Consider the following 21,891-nt stretch of genomic DNA (forward strand, 5'->3'; position numbering starts at 1 on the left):
TCTGGGCTAACCATTGTTAGTTTCTTCAACCAATCTTTATAGTTCAGCCGTCACTCTCGCTATATTTTTTAGGGTGACTTCCTCTGGAAACAACCCAAGATCTCAATGCCCTTCCTAAAATGTCATACCCCGAACTTAATATAATGTTTCAAAAGTGTTTTAACCAGAACAGAGTCCACTTTAAGTATTAACCTCCCTTGTTGCAGATATCATGCAAAAGCATGTCCTTTAATGTCCTGTTGATTCACATAAAGTTGGCAGTTCACTAAACTCCCTGATCCTTTTCCTATGAACTATTATCAGGCCCATTTATCCCATCCTCTATATGTGAAGTTGATTTTTTTAACCCAAGTCGAAGTCTTCATATTTGTTCCTATTAAACTGGAGCTTCTTAGATATTTGATCCCTGAAATGAAAATATCATCAATTTTGATTACATAAAATTTAAAAGTTCTTGCACAAACAAAACCAATACAGCTAAAATTAGAAAGGAAACAGTTAAAGGAAAGAAATTGTAGCAAGTTTATCTAATAAAAATCTCCTCTCCAGGACATTTAAGGAATTAAATCAAATTTATAAAAATTAGAGCCATTTTTCAATTGATAATTGGTGAAAAGATATGAACAGTTTCCAAAAGAAGAAACGCAAGCTTTCAACAGCCATATGAAAAAATGGTCTGTATCATTTATAATTAGAGAAAAGCAAATTTAAGGAACTCTGAGGTTCTACTTCACACTTATATGACTGACAAAACTGACCAAGAAAAGGAAAATAATGATAAATATTGGAGGAGTTATAAACTTTTGGTGGAGTTGTGAATCGAGCCAGACAGTCTGAAAAGCAGTTTGGAAGTTAAGCCCAAAACATTACTAAACTAAACTTTGATCTAGCAATACCACTACTTGCCTTAAATCCCCAGAAGTTAAAAGAAAGAGGAAAGGAGCCCATATGCACAAAAATATTTATAGCAAATCTTTTTTGTAGTGACAAAGAACTGGAAACTATGGGATAACCATCAATTATGAAATTGCTAGACAAATTATGGCATATGAATGTAATGGAATGCAATCATGCTATAAGAAATGACTTACAGCTTCAGAGAAACCTGGCAAAACTTCTATGCAGAGTGGAGTAAGCAGAAACAGGAGAACATTTTATTTTATAATAACAACATTGCAAAGACAACGAACTTTGAAAGATTTAAGAACCTTGATCATCTACTGACAAATGAGGATTCCACTGGGCATATAATAAAGTCTGTTAACCACCTTCTAATAGAGTAGAGATGGACTAGGGGTATAGATCAATACATACATATTTTGAACATGGTTAATGTGTGAATTTGTTCTGCTTTACTTTATATGTTTTTGCTAGAGTTTTGTTTTTCTCTCTTTTTTTCCTCATTATGAGGAAATAAGGCAGGAAAATGAGAAAGTAAATACATGTTAGTTTAAAAAAAGAAAAAAAAATTTAGACCACTGCTTCAGTCTGTCAAGATCTTCTTCTATGCAAATTGTACTGTTTAATGTTAGCTATACTTTCCAATTACACATCCTCTGCAAATGTGATTACTTCACTTGTTATTTGAACTGGGCTGACTCGTTTACTTTATTAAACTCATTTTGGTAGACAATATTACTAAGAATATGATATAATACTGTCTTCAGGTAGGTTATCTTCTTAAAAAAATTAAAAGAGCCCCCAAAAGAAGGAAAAACAGCCTTGTAGAATGGCAAAGAGTTGTATTTGTTGTAGTTGGAAGACCCAGGTTCTCTGCTCCTTACTTATTGTGAGACCTGAGGCAAGGCATAAGCTTGCTAGACCTCAGGGCAGTTAGGTGGCACAGTGTTAGGTGGCCAGGAGTCAGGAAGACTCATCTTTTTGAGTTCAAACGCAGCCTCGAATATTTACCAGCTACATAACCCTGGTGAGTTACTTAGCCATTTGCCTCATTTTCTCATCTGTAAAAAAGGAAATGGCAAACTATCTTCGCCGATAAACCCCCACAATGGCGTCACAACAAGTTGGACAAATGACTGAACAACACCAGACAGCAGTTCCTTATCTGTAAATGAAAGTATTAGACTACATAATCTTTAAAGTACCTTCTGGCTCTAAATAAATCTTATGAAAAACAATAGCTATTTAATATGTCTCTTAAACCTTTCATTTCCTCTAGCTATTGGTGTATTGGTTCTATCTGGATGACAAAGTGTATTGGTTATGTTTGGATGACAAGGAGTTGTTGGTATGGCCAAGAGTCTCTAAAAGTCAATAAAAGTCTATTAATTTCCCTCTCCCCAACTCAATTTTTGTTTTTCCCTTTTAGTAATAGCTCAATTAATAGTGTGTCTCCACTATAGGAAGACCACTGTTATGTACTTTAAGGGAGATATAGACCTGTCTGTTCCATGCTTGCAGACATGCATGATTGGTTGGCTCCAGCTCTTGCCTGCTAAAATGACAAGGTTCAGTTCTGTCAGTTCAATGACTCAGGACCAGGTGTGAGATGATGATGAGTAACATATATAGCAAGGCCCAAGGTGTGGTTCGAGGGATATTCATGCATTGGCCGGGTAGCCCAGCTGTCCAGAGCCTTTCTGACAGATGGTTATCCTGTAAATCCTTTGACATGCTTAAATCTGGTTTCTATTACAGCCTGTAATTGTTTAATGTTTATTAAGTGTCTTCATATAGTGCTAGGCACTGTACATTTTAAAGTCCCATGAGCCTCTTATAAACTTTAAAAAAAATAACTGTTCTGCTTCTAGGGACAGCATGGTCCAGTGGAAAGAGAATGTTAGCTTTGGAGTTGGAGGAGTTGGGTTCAAATCCTGGTTCTGCCACTTTCTGCCCATATAAACTCCAATGATTCACTTTACCTCTTTCACCTCAGTGTGTTTATTTTTATAAACAAGAGGGTTGGACTAAATGACACTATGTATAGGGTCCTATTCCTTATTCCTAGAAGAAATTGTTGGGAGAGAGAATCTGAGAGTCAGGTGGGGAGTTAAGAATTAAAAGGGTACATGTGCCAGAGTTGATTCAGACGAACTATTGGGTCAGTAAGATTCCTATGCCCTCTCCAATCTTCTTCTTCAATTAACTGGATATTTAAATAATGGGATCATATGATCATAGACTCAGAACCCAAAACGAACTTAGAGGTCATCTAGCCTAATTCCCTCAATTTGCAGATAAGGAAACTGACTTTCAGAGAGATTGGGTATTTTTCCTAAAAAAATGGCCATGCTGAAGGTCAATCCCAGATCCTTGATTCCAAACCCAGCATTTGTTGTATAAATGAAGCTAATAATCTAACTTCCTCCCCTGTAGAGGAGGATTCATTTCTTTAGATTTCACACTGGCTGCCTAGACTTTGATTGAAGTGTTCTGACTCAAATTCTTAGCATCATCTAGTGAAAACAGCACTAAAAATTTAGAGTGAATGGAAATCTTGCATCTGAGAGGGAAACTTCAAGCAAGTCTCTAGGCCTCTGTTTCCTCATCTGTAAATAAGAGTCCGGCCAGCTAGATTTTAAGGTCCTTTCCAACTCTGAATCTATAATCTTGTGAATGATAGGTATGGGCTAGACTAAATAGGAAGTAACCCTAATAATTTACTAAATTAGGTAACTCAAGACTTGGTGTTACTGATCTCTCTGTCCTCTAGCAAGATGCTCTAGCAAAACCCCTCACAGACTCAGTAAAATTACCTAGTAGTACTTTCCTAGTAGGAAATGATATAATTGGCACTACAAGGTGTGCCAGTGAAATATACTACAGTAATCGGTAAGCTCAAATGACGTTTTTATCTGACATGATTAATTTACTCTCATGCCAGATCAGACAACACTGCAAGAAGGTAATTGCTGCATTTTCTAACTTGCACTTTGGCTACTGGTTTTTGTTTTAAGTGATATTTTTCTTTTTTTACCCTTTAAACTAAGAAAAAAGAAATTAAAATTAAATGTTAATGGAGTGAATTATAGAATTTTAAAGTTAGAAGACCCCTTAAAGATCATCTAGTACAGTGGCATCATACTCAAATAGAAAAGAATCCTTGCCAATTTATATTGATTTAGAAAGCCACAAATTAACATTATCTGTGTTGTATTGCATTTTTATTAATTTTGTTAAACATTTTTCAATTATATCTTAATTTTCTTCAAACCTGCTTGGGAGTAGCAGCCTTTGATTTCAAGGTTGATAGTTCTGATATGGTCAATTCCCAGCATCTCACAGATCACCACATCAAGTGGTGATGTGATTTACCTAAGGTTAAACATACAGCTAGTTAACGGTCAGGCCAGAAGTAAAGCTGTCTTAAATAAGCTAGACTATAATTTTAGAATATTGTTGTTGCTATTTCGTTGTTTCAGTCATGTCTAATTCCTTATGGCCCCATTTGGGATTTTCTTGGCAAAGTGTGGTTGCCATTTCCTTCTCTAGCTTCTTTTACAGAAAAGGAAATTGAGGCAAGCAAGGTTAAGTCACCTGCGCTGGATCACACAACTAGTAAGTACCTTTAGTTAGATTTGAACTCAGGTCTTTCTGACTCCAGGCCCAGCACACTATACACTGAGCCCCTCTAGTTGTCCAATTTTAGAACACGAATAGGATAAAAAAAAAAAAAAAGGAAGGAAGGAAAGTGAAACAATCAGAAACAGGAATGACAACAATGTAAATGGAACAGACAAACAAAATTAGATAAATACAATGATAAAGCTTGTCAAAAAAGAAGGCAAGAGAAAATACTGTCACGATCTACTGATGGGTTTAACTTTTTTAAATGTTTTGCTTAAATGTTTTATGTCTATGGGTTTGTTTGGGATTTTTAATCACTGCAGAAGAGTAGTGGCTCCTGAGTCAGAAGGTCTGAGTTCAAATTTCCCTTCTGATATTTACTCCCTGTATGACATTGAGCAGGTCACTTAGCCTCCATGAGGCCCTGTTTCCTCATCTCTAAAATGAGTGGGGGAAGGCTAAATGGCCTTCCAGTTCTAAATCTGTGATTCTGACTCAGTTTTCTCATCTGTAAAATGAGTTAGACTAGATGTCCTCTAAAATTCCTTTGGACTCCAGGTCAATAATCCTCTGGTCCTAATTCTTTGTTGCAATTAATTGATCACTGAGTCGAGGAGAGAAGAAAGACATATTTGCAAATACTGGCAATGTTAAAGCAAAAGGATATCAATAAAATTATTTTTAAGGTAGGAGGGCAGAAGAACAAAATAGAAGGTAGACAAAGAAAGAAAAGGCAAAGAAAGATAATAAGAGCACATCCATTAAGGAGTGTATGAATTGGCAAAAGCATCAACAACATAAGTTCGCCGTGTCCTAAGGCCTCTAAGGTGGCAGCACACAAATGGTACTCTGCTCACATGGAAAAATCAACCTGCTTTACTTTGTATTTAATATTGTGTCAAGAAGCAACTTACACAAAGGAGAAAAGCAGGTATTGTGTACTCAAAAGTTTATCAAAGGCCTTTTTTAATAAATCCATTTTTTAAAATATATATGTAATAAAAAGCTAAAGATCAATAAGTTGTTCTCCATACCCAACCACAAGAAATTCTCCCAACCTCTATTTCACATGAGCCGGAATGTTAATAAAAGAAACACCAACCTGGAGCTCAGAAGACATGAAGTGAATCCTGACTCTGTCACTTACCAATTGCTCAAACCTGGGCAAGATACTTAACTTCTTTGGGTTGCATCAGCTTCCTTATCTGTAAAATGGGGATAATAATATTGGCACTGCAGTGCAGGGGTGTTCTGAAGATGGAAAGATAGGATATACATAAATTGCTTTGTAGCCATCATATAATACATAAATGTGAGCTATTACATTCAAAACTCTTGTTCTTTTCTAAATTTAAACTCTATGTCATGGCCCTTTGATTTAAAGGAACTAGAATGCTTAAAAATATTCAGACAGATTTTGCCCAGTGCTCACCCTACTTCTAAAGAACGAAGTTACACGAATTCTCGAAGGCCACTTGGGTATCATTTGGAGCACTGTATGTTCTCTTTCACTTATTGAGATGCTGCTGCTGACCCAATATCGATAAAGTATGTGTTTTGAGTTGTTTTTCTAGGCATGATGGGTTTCTGCTAATTCACCCAATAGCTCTCACCCAAGCCTACTTGAGACCAACATTTATATGGGGATAGATGGCAAAGGTTAGGGGTGAAGTCTCTGGTCAATAGAATAGAGTAAAGTTAACTAGTCCCAATGGCAATGGAATTGATGACCTCATTAGCATGATGCTCTAACCAGTCAAGTCTCCCAGACAGAGCTCTCAGTCAATGCATTGAGGCAATAATTTGCTAAATGGTTAATGTTAAATTAACCATAGACTAGAATAGAATTCTGAGGAGGGGGGGGGGGGTAGAAGGAAGGAGAAAGGAAGGAATGAAAATGGTTTACTAGTTCTCAAAAGGGATTTTATGCTGTAAATACATAAATAACTTCTACTGGTTAGCTTTAAAGGGTGACTCTTGAAGCTGGCAATAAGGCCTGACGTCCATTAGATTTCTGTTTCCACATTTCTACATGAATCTTAGGAATATGCTAGGGCATTCAACAAACATCCCTAAACAAGTCAAGCCATAAAGCCAGAGGCACTAGGCACTGAGGGCATCGTTTCCTGATTAATAAAGCCAGTGGCTCTCGTTGCTACAGTATCACTCCCAACATATCCTAACATGGACAAAAATTGGAGGGTCCCTTTCAAACTTTCTCATGCTGCATACAGACTGAATTGGACATTTTACCTTATCCCCTACCCTGTCACTGCTGAAAAACAACCAAAGGGAAGAAAATTCATAGTTCAAATAAATTTTAGTCATTGACTCTGTGTCCCAGGATCATATTAAGTTCCAATGAATATTCCACTGGTTTTTTTGACTCAAGAAAAGTTTCCATTCTGTAGCTACATTTAGCATTCAGGCTATTTCAACTTCAGCTGCTCTCACCCTGACAGCAGATCTTTGAAAACGATATGGCTCTGAAAGAAGCCAGAAGACATTTTACCAAGAAGGAAAGAAAATTAATAATAATAGTGGGCAGCATTCCCAGTCTTTGTAATTTTATGGAGGAGCCTCTGTGGGAAATCTCTTCGGGAATTCAATTGAATTTGTGCCCACAGCCAGCTTTTCCATGGAAAAACCTGCTTTACGATGTATAATGGTTTCGCCGGAGAATTTGCATAAAGAGAAGGAAGATGGGAATCTGACCTGACATTTTGCACTTATCACCTTCTGTCCCAGGCTCTCCATGAGGACTAGATTCCCACTCTATTGTCAACAAACAGGTTTCCTTCAACATTCACATAGAATTCTGGGTATTGGACTAAGCAAGGTAAACCAAAACAAGCAAACAACTCCAGCCGCCCCACCCCTCAGCTATCCAAACCATAGAAGCATACCTATTGCAATGATGTTAGGTATTATGATCCCCCATCTCTAACGAAGACATGGCCCTGCAGGAGAGAGAGAGGAGAGAGAGAGAGAGAGAGAGAGAGAGAGAGAGAGAGAGAGAGAGAGAGAGAGAGAGAGAGAGAGAGAGAGAGAGAGAGAGTTTTAATTTCATCGAAACATTATATTTTTTGTAATTAAAGCAATCTAAAGTTCCACTAGCAGGGGAACACTTTACATTAATGTAATGAAGTGCATTTAAGACCAAAAAGTATAAGGAATGCAAAGATAATTTAAAAGAACTTTCAACAGAATTTGAAAAAAGAAACAAACCAAAAAAAGTACACACAAAAGTACATTTAACAACCATAGAAAAGGAGAAGTGAATGTGAATGAATGGACAAAGGATCTAGATAGTTAATTTGATGAAGGGATTGAAAAATTGCCATATACTTTATCCATTGAAATGAATTAATTGAAACGTAACTAGCTATTAATAAAGTTAAGTTGATTGCATTGAAGTTCAACATTATTAAAACAAAAGCATTACCAAAAAAGTACAGTATTAAATGGAATTTAGCAAGTTTACTTTGATTCAAGTAGTGGAAAAGACACTCCTCTTTCAAAAGGAAAAATAGCTATAAATTGACCTTTTGTGCCTTTTCCTCTTTCTTATCAAATGCATTATAAAATCCAGTCAGAAAATGTTTAAACCATACACGTTAAAAGATATTGTAAAAATACGTTAGTTTCATGCAGCTCCCTAAATTCCAAGGAATTTTCTATTGAGTTCAAGATTCTAACAAATTCTCTTCCATGGGCGACAGCACTGATAGTCACTAGTTGAGATGCAAATTGAATACATTTTTAAATATGACATTTAAAAATGCACCAAAATAAAACTCCACTTTATACCCAAATAATGTTCTAGTAAGAGATCTTTTTTTATTTTCAGTTTAAGTAGAAGTTAGTCGATGTTTTCTGTATCTCTAGGCAGAACAGATAATGTGACTGTGTTTAAAGCTTTCAAAAAGCATAGATCTTAAAGCCTGGAGGCAACTGGATTTATTATGTGACAGCCCCACAACATATGATTTTGTATCTTCTGATTCTTGTATTTAGAATTCATAATCATTTGTGATCTCTTCTGACTTCAGGATCCAAGGGGTCCAAAAACACCCTTTTGATGGAAAGGACAACTTTGGCTTTGGAGTAGAAGGTTAAAGCTATAGGTCATGAGAGGAAGGAACTAAATAAACAGAACTCATATGAGTAAAGAGTATCTATTGCTTGGTTACTCTCTCCAGTGCTTCTTGAAGCTCCAGCTGTGAATCTAAATTCAGAATAAAATAAATAGTTTTTGATCTCCTTTATGTATTTCCTTTAAACTTCACCAATACACTTTTCTATAACTGACTTGAAGAGTTCATCAAACCACCCCCCACTTACATAAAAGGGGTTGTTTGATTTTCTTATGAAGATTGAGGTATGGATGTGAGTAACTCATTGTTTTAATGCACTGAGCCCTAAATCACCTCTCATTCCTATTCATCAGAAAAGCAAGGCACTGGGTTGTTTTCGTTCAGTAAATATTGCTTTTCATTTTGGGATATTTATTTCTTGACTGAAAGTGATACTACATTTTTTTTCTAATGATGAAGGATGAAAGATGGAGAGAATTCCAGTTAGTGATTATTGGACCACGAAGAAATAAACTGATTCAACAAACAAATCCCAGAAAGGAAAAGCATCGTGTGAGGTAGAAGCATGGAATTCTTGGCAAATATTCAATTGGGCCCAGGATCAGTAACGTAATAACACCCTTGTTTTATTAATAATGGAAGAGAGAATGAATAAAAAGCTCTGAGACTGAACAAAAGAACTCCTTAGGCCAGGAATACTCCACTCTCCTGCCCCACCTTGACTACTTCCAACTGAAGAATTCAAAGACACAAATTCCTGTCAGCCTTCCACAGATGCCAAGAGCTACACAAGCTATGGGAAGTGGCCCAAGATGCCATCTATCCCCAAGGAATCTCAAGGGTTCATTTTGAATCTAAGTCTCGATCAGAATTCTGGGCAACAGGAAACATGAAGAGTCACCTCCAAAGCCTATCTCTGCAAACAACTCCCTTAGTCCAAGGGTACACTCCCATGCCTCCCCCCAAATTGAAGTTGACAGTAGAGTAGTTATCTAGTGAATTTGGATGGTGAGGACAGCCAGTTTGGATAATTTAATCCAAACTACATTCAAATTCACTGGATAATGGCTCTTCATAGTATAATTGTTCTCTAGTCTTCCTTACTATGTGCTTTAGAACTCTGAACTTAACCCAACTAGTTGTATATTACTGAAAATCTCATCCTTCCAAAGTTTAGCTGTAGGTTTAGGCATCCAGCTAACCTAATAAAATTGACTTGAAGCTATTGTAACACACAAACACACACACACACACACACACACACACACACACACATATCTTAGAAGAGCCCTAGTTTCACATAGACCCTTTTCCACAGCCTGCTGACTTTTAAGCTATCAATGGAATACTGTTCTACTTCAAATGAGAGGAAGAGAGAGGACGCCAGAGAAAAGGAGTGAGCGTGGGACAAAGAGAACACACATTCAAGAGAGGCCCAATCCAACCCTAAGCCAATGACAGCTATCAGTTGTAATAATATTTTATTTGCTTCCCCTTCTTTTTATTTCTATAACCTTATTGACTCCTGGGGCATTAGTCTCTAAAGTCCTCTAATATCCCACCTCCACACCCCAGGGAGAGCCAAACTTCATTCCTGCAAAATCTAGCTACTTTCATAGCCCAGTCTTCTCCCACAAAGAAAAAAAGACCCCAGTTAAGGTCACATATATGATGGTGCTAGAGCATTTATATAAGACTCTAAAGTTTCAAAGTTCTTTATATCTCATTGGATAATACTGACAGATGGAAGCACCAATTGAGAACTTGGAGTTCCAGCCCCATTGCTTCTTTCCATTAGCTTTTGTCAAGACCTTGAGAGGCTATTTATACACCAGTTCTCTCTGGATCTTTATTTCCTCATTTATACAACTGGGATGAAGATGTCCACAAAGATGTTGTTTCTTGGCTAAGCATTTTGCATACATCCCTGGAGGGTGAGGAGGAGGGGGAACAAATACACCCCCTAAAAAAGCAACCTTGAAGAATTCATAGATGATATTTTAGTCTCACTAACCAAGCAAATTTTTGCTCTTTGTAACCATTTATTGCTATAATCATCATTTGGAAGATTTTCATCTTCAGAAAGATGAGCAGATTATATGACAATTGATATCTAAGATCTTTTCTAACTCTGTATCATTAGTTTTCAGAGTGTCAGGACCAACAAGGTTATAAAAACACAAGAGTTTGCATGGAAATCATTATAATGGGAAAAATAACTTTTCTTCTCCTTCTTGTTCAAAAATATCAGTGAGCTAGAAGATTAATTCAGAAGACCCTGCATACCATAGCCAAATAGAAATCCAGTCTCTTTACATAACCATAATGTAGAGAAACCTTAACTTCCAGATCAGACAATTCTTCCAAAACTTACCAAATGCTAACGATTTTTTTTTGATGAAACCCAGTTCCTAACTTAGAGACAGAACTATATCCACCTAACAAACCAACACTTCTTGGCCAGTTGTGTCTCCATAAAAAGAAAGTCCTATTCGTACTTGTAAGCAATTCTGAGTAAATGTATCCTCCACAAACCATAGCAGGTTTCCCAGTTTTCTTTAGGATGAATCTTATTTCAGATAAACCAGTTCCTTATTATCACACATAGAAATATATATATATATGAAATCACCATGGTCTTCATCAACACTGCTACCACAACTGCTCTTCATAGTGTTTCCTAGGAATGAGAGGTAGAAGGAAATTAAGATTTTTTCATTGATTAAAGCCAAATTGGACAGATTTTAGTGGGCCTCTCATTTTTACATACTTATTCACATACAGACATACATACATACACACACACAACTCTAACTAACTTCATGAAAATAGAACACATAAAAAATAAAGAAATTCTTCAAAAATTTGGCCCAGTTTGTCTTAATCTTGAGTGGAAGCCTTACAGATTCTTGCCAACAACAACAAGTGAGAAAAGAAAAGTTTTTTTTTTCTCTGAACTCAGGAATGAAAAATAAAACTTTTCTTTTCTATAAGGTTGACTGCCTCCAATTTTCCACACTCCATACAACTTCTGACTAGCCAGCCTCTTCACAATAACCACATAGATTTGCAATTGACTTTTCTTTTCTCCTAAATGAGCCAGAGAGTATATTATGAATTCAGTCAATCCAACATGTAAGTTTCAGCTCTCTTCTGAAGGAAAAGAGGTATATTGTGAAAATAAAATGAAAAAAAAATTCCCAGTCACTTTTTTTGGAAAGTTTAAAATACTATGAAAATGTTAGGTATTATGATTAGTAGTAGTACGGGCTCCTAGTCTGACTACTGAGATAGAGCTTTAGAATTTCCTTAAAAGTTTCTGGTGCCCACTGTTGTTGTTCAGTCGTTTCAGTCATGTCTGACTCTTCTTGACCCTATTTGGGGTCTCCAGTTTATTTTATAAATAAGGAAACTGAAGCAAATATGGTTAAGTGACTTGCCCGAGGTCACACAGTTAAGAAGTGTCCAAGACTGGATTTAAATTCAGGTTTTCCTGACTCCATGCCTAGCACTATATCCACTGTGCCACCATGCTGCCCCTCCAATGCCCCAATGCCCTTCACCACTTATGAATTCTACTGTCTACTCCAAATGGAATAGGTGTGAGAAGTCAGCTATAATAGTAGTCTCTGAGTCACAGAGCTACTGCAAGGGGTCCACGTATTAATTTGCATAAATACACAAATAAGCAAACATTTTTTCTACGCACCGAATGAATAATGCACCTCACATATATTTCTGTTTTTTTCAGATTCCTGTGGGTGATGTAGTTAATAAAATACAAATTGATATTTTAAGTGTTACTGTATCTTTAAAGTGTTATTCTAGCTTCTCTTCGACATATTTTTTTCACAATCAATAGATACTGAGAATACAACTATTACCATGTGGGAGTTCTCAGAATTTTTTCACATTAATAAAGGTGTCCCCATAGTTGAAAAGGTTTGGGACTCACTGATCTTGACAATGAGGAATACTACCAAGAAGAATGTACTAGAATAAGTGTGGTAGGAAGAACTCAACTTGCACTTCAATATGACACAGTAGCCTTAGTTAAGTCCTTAACCTTTTTAGTTGCCAGTTTCCCCATCTATAAAAGAGGAGAGGGTTAGACTCAATGACCTCTAAGGTTCTGTCTAACTCTAAATCTATAGCTCTGTGATCCTATGATTTTCCAATTCAATGCTACCCAGACTGACGGGGGGAAAGTGGGATGGACAGGGAGGTTTGTGAAAGAAGCAGAGAGCAAGAGGTAGAATGTGAAGACACTGAGAACAAACAGAAGGACTTTGTACATAAGACATGTTCTATAAATATTACATATATTGAACAACTTAGTGAAGGCACATGATAGGAATTTGGGAGGGGAAAGAAGCTGGGTAGAGGAGTTCATGGTGACATTTAACAACAAAATCATGTGAAAATTAACAGAAATTACTTAAGTCAATTGTTTGGGCTTTTTCTGACAAAAACTCATGTTGTGTGTGTGCATATTTTTATATATGTGTGTATATGTATTTATGTGTGTATATATGTATGTGTGTACATATATTGGTATGTGTGCATATGTATTTATGCATGTATATGTGTATGTGTGTACATATATTGGTATGTCGGTGTAGACACACACACACACATATATATATATATATATATATTATATATATATACAAGTAAAAGAAAGAATAAAAATAGGGATTCAGGAAGGGGAGATAGAGAAGAGCCTAAAAGAATGCTAAGATAAAGAATGGGAAACTAAAATAACAGGAAAGGTGAAAAGGACAAAAATCGAGGAAGTTCATTAGGGAAATCTGAAGAAGAGAATAAGACATATGAGAAATAGTTTGGGGAATAAAAGTCTGGTTGAATAGAAAAAGACAAAAACAGGATGAAACTAGGGAGCTAAGAAAAAAAAGATGAAATGGCATTAAAAACAGTCAAAATCCTTTCTGCTGAAAGAAAATCCATAGTGATGTCAGTCACTGGAAGATAAAAGAGCTGACACGGGGTTCTAGGTATGCTAAAAAGATCAAGAAAAGCCCATCACTCACTTACTGGAGGAATGCTGATAGAAAAGAAAGAAGAAAAAAGATATGAAATGAAATTAAAGTTAGGGAAAGAATACTTTTAATACTCCAAGAATATTTCCAAGTTATCTAAAATGCCCTTGCTCCTACAACTTCTTACTAATTTCTCACTTTTAATGTTTGACAATGAAGTATAGTGCAACAAGTCCTAATCTGACTCCTGAAGACCTGTTCTGAATCCTGACTCCACCATGGACTACTTGTGTAACTTTGGGCCTCTCTGGGCTTTATCTTCCTTAGCTATAAAATAAAAAAATTGAACTGAAATCTCTCTAAGATCCCTTCCAGTTCAAATATTATATTTTTCTGCTCTTATAAATGTAGTATGACACTGATTCCAATTACAAAGCACTTTACAACAACTACCTAGCAAATTATTTCATAAGAAATGCTTTATCTTTGTCTATATATCTCTGTGTACAATTGCATTCTCTTCCTCCTCCCCCTGTTTCAATTAAATTGGTCAATTTGAATAAATCTTCACAAAAGAATTAATACTAGTAATAGTGATGATAATGTGAATAACATAAGACAAACTAGTTTGACTATATTGACAAATTCATAAAATTCACTGAGTGTTTTGGGTGAATTGATCAGTTCATCAAAATGGTCCAATCTGAACATTAAAACCTATAAAAAGTTTTCTGGTATTTATTGATTTTCATTCTTCCTTACTGTATATTCTTTGGAAAATGGCTATGATCTAGACACCTCTCCAAAATATTTTATCAAGTGAAATAATTTGAAGAGCAAAATAGTAGCTGTTGCACCTTGGCCTAGAGAAGTCATTTAACCCACCTTTTGTTTTAAGATGAAAAAAACACAACTAAACCACTCCAGAGGCACATATCTTGCTTGAAGAAAGGCCTCTGGGAAAAGTGTTTCTCCAATCTTCTTTAACTATCTCTTCTCTCTGAAAATTCTTCCTTATACTTAAAAAGATGGAAAACAAGTCATTCTATCCAAGAAAGTATGGTTTGTGGGCCTCTTCAGAGTGGACTCTAAGAATAAAATGACACTATAGCGACAACTGCAGAACTGCCTACCTAGAACATCAAAATGTGATTTACTGGAATATTCAGGACCACTGCTGTAGTATGCAGATTTTTTTCCCCCAAATAAGAGCTGCTTCCTAAAGAAGCAGCAACCTTGATTTCTGAACCCAGCACTTATACTGGAATAAAGCATAATGTTTCAGAATTGACATTTTTTTTCCATTTAGGATTGCCAGCTCCATAGATTTTATTTTTTCAGCAATACTTTTTTTAAATAGTAGTACAAATGGTGAGTTTACAAAATAATCATAATAATGCAAAGAACATAAAATGTATCTTCCACTTGAAAGGTAATGTAGACAAATTGTCAGGATATTGGATTAGAAGCCAGATGAATCTTTTCAACTTTCCTACAAATCTACTTAAATGAATTATATATTCTCTCAATTTTTTGTACTGTATGAAGAACAGGACAGGCTATCTTTTTGGAGGTACAACTGAGTGAGAGAAATATTTTGGGTTTCTAAAACACCTTCCCTAGAATAAGATGCTTTGTTTCCTCCATACAAAGAAGCAATAAAAATAACAATATCTTTTGTAAAGTAGCTTTCCCCCATGGAGTTTTGAGGCACATGTGAATTCACTTATTTCTTCCAAAATCCTTATGATAATTCAAGGCTATTCACATAACCAACTGGTCTGTTCTTTACAATCTTGAAGACTTATGTGAGACAGTAAGGTCATTTGACCAGACCAGGGTCACATAGCCAGCCTGTGTAGTGTAATCTCTAGCAGAATACAAGCATCTTGAAGGTAGAGAATCTTTGTTTTTGTCTTATATTATATTTCCAGGGTCTAGAAAAATGTCTGGAACATAGTAAGCCCTAAACAAATGCACGTTGCGTTAAAGATGCCATGGCAGGACTTGAACCCTTCCCAATATTAAGGCCTGTTTTCCCTCCACTGCAGCTAGGTTATGTCTCACATAATATTACCCTTTCTAATAAATATATGAGCCAATATATTGTCACCTTCGGGGGGAGGAAGTCATACTCAAAATGAGACCAGTCAATTCTCTCAGAGAAGTACTATTCAAATTTGTCATCATTATCTCCCCAACATTCTCCTCAAAGATTTCTCCACATAAACATTGCCGAGTGGAAAGTTTAAGTGTGGTTTACTAAGCAACTGAAGTGCTGAATGCTGTATTTATAGAAGGAGGTAGGAATCAACCTAGAAAGGCACTCAGGGAGAATCAAAGAGGAACTGAACACATTGAGGCTCTCACATGACAGTTTAGATCATCTCAGATCTCTTCCAATGGAGAGAAAATAGCATCAAAGGCAAAAAACCTTTTTTTCTCTCTTCCAAGGATGAAAACACAACATCATTAGTCAAATTTACTCTGAACTTCCGCCTCCTCATGTTGATTTGTACTCAGGTTGAGTAAACATATCTTTCCATCAAGGTAAATAAATGTAAAAGGCAGATCAGTAACTTAATTGCTTAAGGAAAGATGCAGTGCAGGCTCTACCTCTGTTTTTGATGATGCTATTTGGAGCATTAGAGTTAACGTCCTTTAGGAAAAAAAGCAATTATCTCTGTATAGTATCTTTGTCTTTCTTATTGAAATTTGACCTATGGTGTTTCAGTCTATAACCGTGCTGTTTGTAGTTTTGACAGAAGTCATAAAAAGCGATGCCAACCAGTAGAAACATATTTTCTAGATACTTTTCTGCAACTGTACATCTTTGAGAAACAAAATTTGACAGGCAGTTGTTCTAAAATATGGTCTGCTTGCTCCTGGTGAGTTAACAAAATGAAAATGAAAATATCCAGCATATTCAGGTTTTTTCAAATGTCATCAGTATGCTTCAAAATGCATTTTAATCCAAATTTCATGTGAATTTTGAGTCTGAAGGCATTTTCAACTCTGTTTCAAACACATGCTATACACCCATTCCCTATAGAAGAAAAAATCCACTCTCTTCCATGTGACATTACCTAGGGGTCTGAACTCAGGGGAAGTCAGTCCCTCTTGTTAAGATGAAATAGTTTTAATAGATCTGTAGCATAGATGTCTAGGGAAAGACAGAAGGGAAGAAAGGTGGGGGAGGGAGCCTGCATCTGAAATTAGAATCTGGTTCGTAGCATGCATGTGGATTTAGTTCACATACACAGCTGCCAGACTGACATGATAGATCTTAAGGGCTACAAAGGAACGGAGAAAATCTATCCAATTAATACCCCTCAAATTAAAAATTACAGCACAATAGATCATACCAGCTTTACAGGCTGTGTCTATAGGATGCCACAACATCTGGAAGCAAAGTGAAAACTTCAGTCAATCATCTGGATGTTGGGTCTACACAATGCCAAACATCTGGGACTTTAGAAATACCTTAGCTTTAGCTACCATAGCCTTGGGCCAATGAGAAGTTACTGGGGAAATGTTGTGTTCTACAAAGTAGCCTCCCACTGACCTTGTCACCAAAATAGGACCTATTTAGGATGGCATGGATCAAAGGTTTTCCATCACCTTTGCTCCTCTTCAACCATCCATTCTAATTACTGAGTCCTAAACCAGTAAGAGTCTTCTGCAGTCTATTGTAATAAAGAAATTCTTGCACAGTTGGGGTTGGAAGGGGAGAGAGGGATGAGTAGAGCCCACTAAATTCAAAATAGGATTGATATTTCCTGGTGTAAAACTCTATTACTAGATTCCTTCATTTCAGGACTAGTGAGAAAACATAACCTTCCAGTTTAGAGATCATTGAAACTGACAAGAGATAAAAAAAATTGACATTGAGATTACTGAATTCTTCATTTACATAACTGTCTCCTTTTATTCCCCCTTTCCTGTCCCTTTAAATGAAGAATCGAGTGTCCCTAACCTTGATTTCTTGCACTTCTTTCAATTTAAAGCATAGCCCATAACATTAATTAAAGTATGTGTGAGCTGAAGGGTGAAAGTTATATATGTTTTTTGTATTTTAGCACACTATGTTCTAGAAAAGCAGTACAGTATTTAGATGTGTTCCCCACTTCTTGACCTCCTTGCTACAGATGGAACTCTACACTTTGCTTAGCAGAACATTACATGGCAAGGCAAGGTGTCTCTGTGAATGGTATGCCCGTTCTGAGAGCAGAAAGGCCTGCTATCAAATCTGCTCCTCAGTTTTCTGAGCTATAGAAATACTGGCAAATTGCTTGAATTTGGTTCTCTGTAAGATGGGGATAATTGTACCTATAGGACCAACCTCACATGGTATTTGAGAGGCTCAAATGAGAGAATATATGTTCAGCATTTTACCAACTTGAAAGTGCTCTGTAAATATCAAGTTTTAATATTATACCCACCTTAAAAATAATTTCATCTGGAAAGAAAATGTAGACAAGCCAAAGTAGACTGGTTTTTTATTGTTATTGTCATAAGTGAATTTTTGTTGTTGTCAGGGACACTATTTTTATTCAAGCCAAGATTATGAGAACAAATATAAAGTGATCCTTTTTTTCTTCATTGATCAAGAAACCACCTTTGGCCCATATGCTGATATTTACATGTACGTAGTTCTTGAAAATTTTAACACAAAAATTTCCAACAATTCAAATGTACTTTAAACCCTTCTCAGACTTCTTTGCTTTTAAAAGTACATAATGCAAAACAAAAATTATTATGTGAGAGACATTTAGACCTCCATATACTTTACTACTAATTTCAAATATAGACATGGAATCCCTTTTCTCCTAATATGGAAATGGCACAGCAGTATTTAAATGATTCCTTATTCTAAGTCTTTTAAATACGCACCAGATGTATCTTTTGTAAATGTTATGTTTCTCAACATCTCAGCATTTGCAAATAGTTGAAAGCTATGTCAAGCATGCTTTAATGGGGCATAAAGTGCATTGTATTCAAAGAAATGGCATACCATTGTAATAGGTGAAAATATAAACGTTGTCAATTGATACATTTTCCTTTTATTGATTCAAATTACATAATAGCACACTTTATATACACCCAGATTCTATACCAATTTAAAGGTAACAATATGAAAAATACCATGCTTATATTAATGGATTCTACATGCATGTAGATAGAATTCATATAAAAGATATTTAGGCCCATGAGACTTCACAAATCATCTAGCTGAACCTTATAAAGAAAAGGAAACTAAAGTCAAAATCACACAGCTGCTTACTACATACATCGATCTGTTGTTCAATTGAAGTTTATCCGTTATCTGTCTGTCTGTTACTCTCTCTGCTCTCCATACGTGTGTGTATGTGTATGTGTGTTGTACCCTTGACTGCCCAAACAGATAAGTAGAATCACCTATAAAAATTGGATGCCTCTTATTGGCTGGATTCAGAAGTTATTGGTAAAATTGAAATATAGACACATTATCACATGAGAACTCAGAAAATGGTAAAAAAAAAGTGACTTTTTTCTTAAGGAATATAATAACTAACAACTAACAATAATGTTCATTGCTATTGTTAAAAAGAGTTAAAGAAAGTTATTGTGATCTTTTTGCTAAGATAAAATTCTACATTGTATTAAGGACTAAGCTTTTCATTATGAATGGAACAGACATAAAGTTCTCCCATCAAAAAAAAAAATCCTCTTAACATTACAGATGTCAAAAGTCTTTTACAAATGTGTCCAAATAATACTTAATATTTCAGTTAAGATCCACTAAAATACAAGTTACCCTACCACTGGTACAGGAAATAAAGTATAGGACCTGGAGTCAAGCATATCTGCATTCAAATTCAGCCTCAGACATTTACTAATTATATGACTCTGGGCAAGTCACTTAATCTCTCTCTGTCTCGGTTTCTTCATTTATTAAAAAGAGATAATAATGGGACCTCCCTTCCAGGGCTGCTGCGAGGATCAAATGAGACAATATCTATAAAGCGCTTTGCAAACCTTAAGCAGGATGTAAATTATTACTATTATTATTAAAACGGAAAATTACATGATACAAATAGCTGACACTTTAAGGTTTGCAAATAGCTTTCCCTACATTACCTCATTTAAACATCAAGGCAACCCTGAAACAGACCCTGCAGATTTTATCTTCATTCTGTATTCATTTTATGTTTTATATTTGCGTCATTTTCTGAAAGTCAAAAAAGTCAAAAAAAAGTTTTCTAAATTACATCACTTAATCTTTTGCCACTTGAGAGTTAATGGAAACTGTAAATATTTCATTTAAAATGTTGCAATTGTTCCATTTTTTTTTGTTCCAAAATGTGGTTTTTCTTTCATTGTTAGTCACTTTGGTAACACCTTTCAAAGGTTCTACAGATATCTATGCCTTGCCACTCTTCAAAAATGAAACCACCCATTCGTCCTACCAATCCACAAGGATCCCCACATACCACCCACCTCCCCAGCTCAAGATTCTACTGTCTAAGAAATGGGCATAAATGCAACTTCTAGTTTTACAAGTTTTCCTATGAGAGATAACCTGAGATTGGATTCCAACCTTACTGATTATACATTGGGATACCTGAAATGCTGTCATTATTTCCGGATGGAACTTTGCAACCAACTACCCTGTAACAGTCACCTTTGTGAGGGCTTTCAAATCACAAAACTTCATTGGAGAAGCAGCATATCATGCATGCCATATGAAATTTTAATGGGGACAGGACTAGCATTTGAGTAAAGTTACATAGTAAGCAAGGCAAAATTTTCCTACAGACCCACACAGCTCTATTCTGCTATGTCAGTCAAGCACACATTGACAAGACAGATCCTAGTGGTTCAGAAGTAATGCCAATGTTTTGAGTCACTAATATGCATGCTAAAGAAGCTCTTTTCTCATCAATATCTTGTTTTCTTTCCTTCAACTTTCATACTTAGAGAAACAGTCACCTACGGCTAAGTATTGTGCAAAAGGAGAAATGTAGGACGCCGCTAGTACTTAGATAGTCCTTTAAGGTTTATAGCACTTTACATATGTTATGGCATTTGATCCTCACAACAACCCTCAAAGATAGGTGTTTTTATTATCCCCCTTGTACAGAGGAGTAAACTAAGTCCCGGAGATGTTATGTGACCTGTCCAGGCAGTATCTGAGTATCTGAGGCAGAAGTCAACTTTAGTTTCCCTAACTTCAAGTCCGGAGCTCTCTGTCCTCTGTGCCACCTAGCTGCCTGATACATAGACACCAGATATGCATGAAGATTCAGAGATGAGATTATTGCTCTACACTTGGTGCAACTTCTCTGAGACAAAAATCATATGAGCATAATGTGAAAAGTTTCAAATGTCTCCTAATTTGAGGGTGGTAAGTGCTGAATTCCACCCTACACTTTTCTTAAAGGAAAAGGGGAATGATGTAACCCAATGGTCACATAGAAACAGGGGCCATTAAACCATGCGTAATTAAGATCTATGTGAGATGAATATTGACTTAGAAAACATGTATGTTTGTATATTTCTTTTTTTATTAATATATTAGGATATTCAAATCAGGTAAGACTACATTTTAATCTGCTTGGGGCCACCTTAGGGGGAGTTTGGCCACCCATGGCCCAGGCAGAACATATCTGACATTGCTGATGTAATAGAAAGAGTACTGGACCTAGTCCAAAGATCTGAGTTTGAATCACACCTCTGTCACTTACTAGTTGTATGATGACAAACAAGTCGCTTCACTTTCCTGAGACTGTTTCCTCCTCTGTAATGATAATGAATATAACACTAATTCAGAGGGCTATTGAAAAGTTAATAACCAGCAAGGTAGTGCAGAAGATAGAAAGCTAGACCTAGAGTCAGGAAAACATATGTTCAAACCCAGCTTCAGATACTTAACTAGCTAAGTGACTCTGGACAAGTCATTTGCCCTCTCTCAGTCTCAGTTTCCTCATTTGGAAAATGAAATTAATAATAGTACCTATCTCCTAGGATTGTTATGAGTATTAAATGAGATGATAAAGTGTTTCACAAATCTTATAGCACTATATAAATGCTAGCTAGTATAATAATGATTATTAATAATGCGTGTAAATGACTAACATGGAAACATGTTTTGCTTGATTACACATGCACCTATATCAAATTGCTTGCCTTCTCAATGAGGGGAAGGGGGGAGGGACAGGGAGAGAGAATTTAGAACTTAAAATCTAGAAGAAAAAAAGAAAATGTTAAAATTGCTTTTACATGTA

The 21,891-nt window shown here is 36.0% G+C and overlaps 1 long non-coding RNA gene across 3 annotated transcripts in view; it reads right to left on the minus strand.

Annotated features, from left to right (window-relative positions):
• The window catches only part of LOC140512579 (uncharacterized), a 56,243-nt gene that overhangs the window by 23,516 nt on the left and 10,836 nt on the right, over positions 1-21,891 (minus strand). For 2 of the 3 annotated variants that reach the window (XR_011969842.1, XR_011969841.1), the window contains exons 2-3: positions 7,434-7,487; positions 5,675-5,778 (exon numbers count right to left, since the gene is read on the minus strand). This is a non-coding gene — a long non-coding RNA (uncharacterized lncRNA). Of the gene's footprint in view, positions 1-5,629; positions 5,779-7,433; positions 7,488-21,891 lie in introns of all 3 variants that reach the window. The other variant, XR_011969843.1, reaches the window with a different exon arrangement.

The sequence above is a fragment of the Notamacropus eugenii genome, chromosome 6 (assembly GCF_028372415.1).
Source record: "Notamacropus eugenii isolate mMacEug1 chromosome 6, mMacEug1.pri_v2, whole genome shotgun sequence".
In the NCBI taxonomy this organism is placed as follows: Eukaryota; Metazoa; Chordata; class Mammalia; order Diprotodontia; family Macropodidae; genus Notamacropus; species Notamacropus eugenii.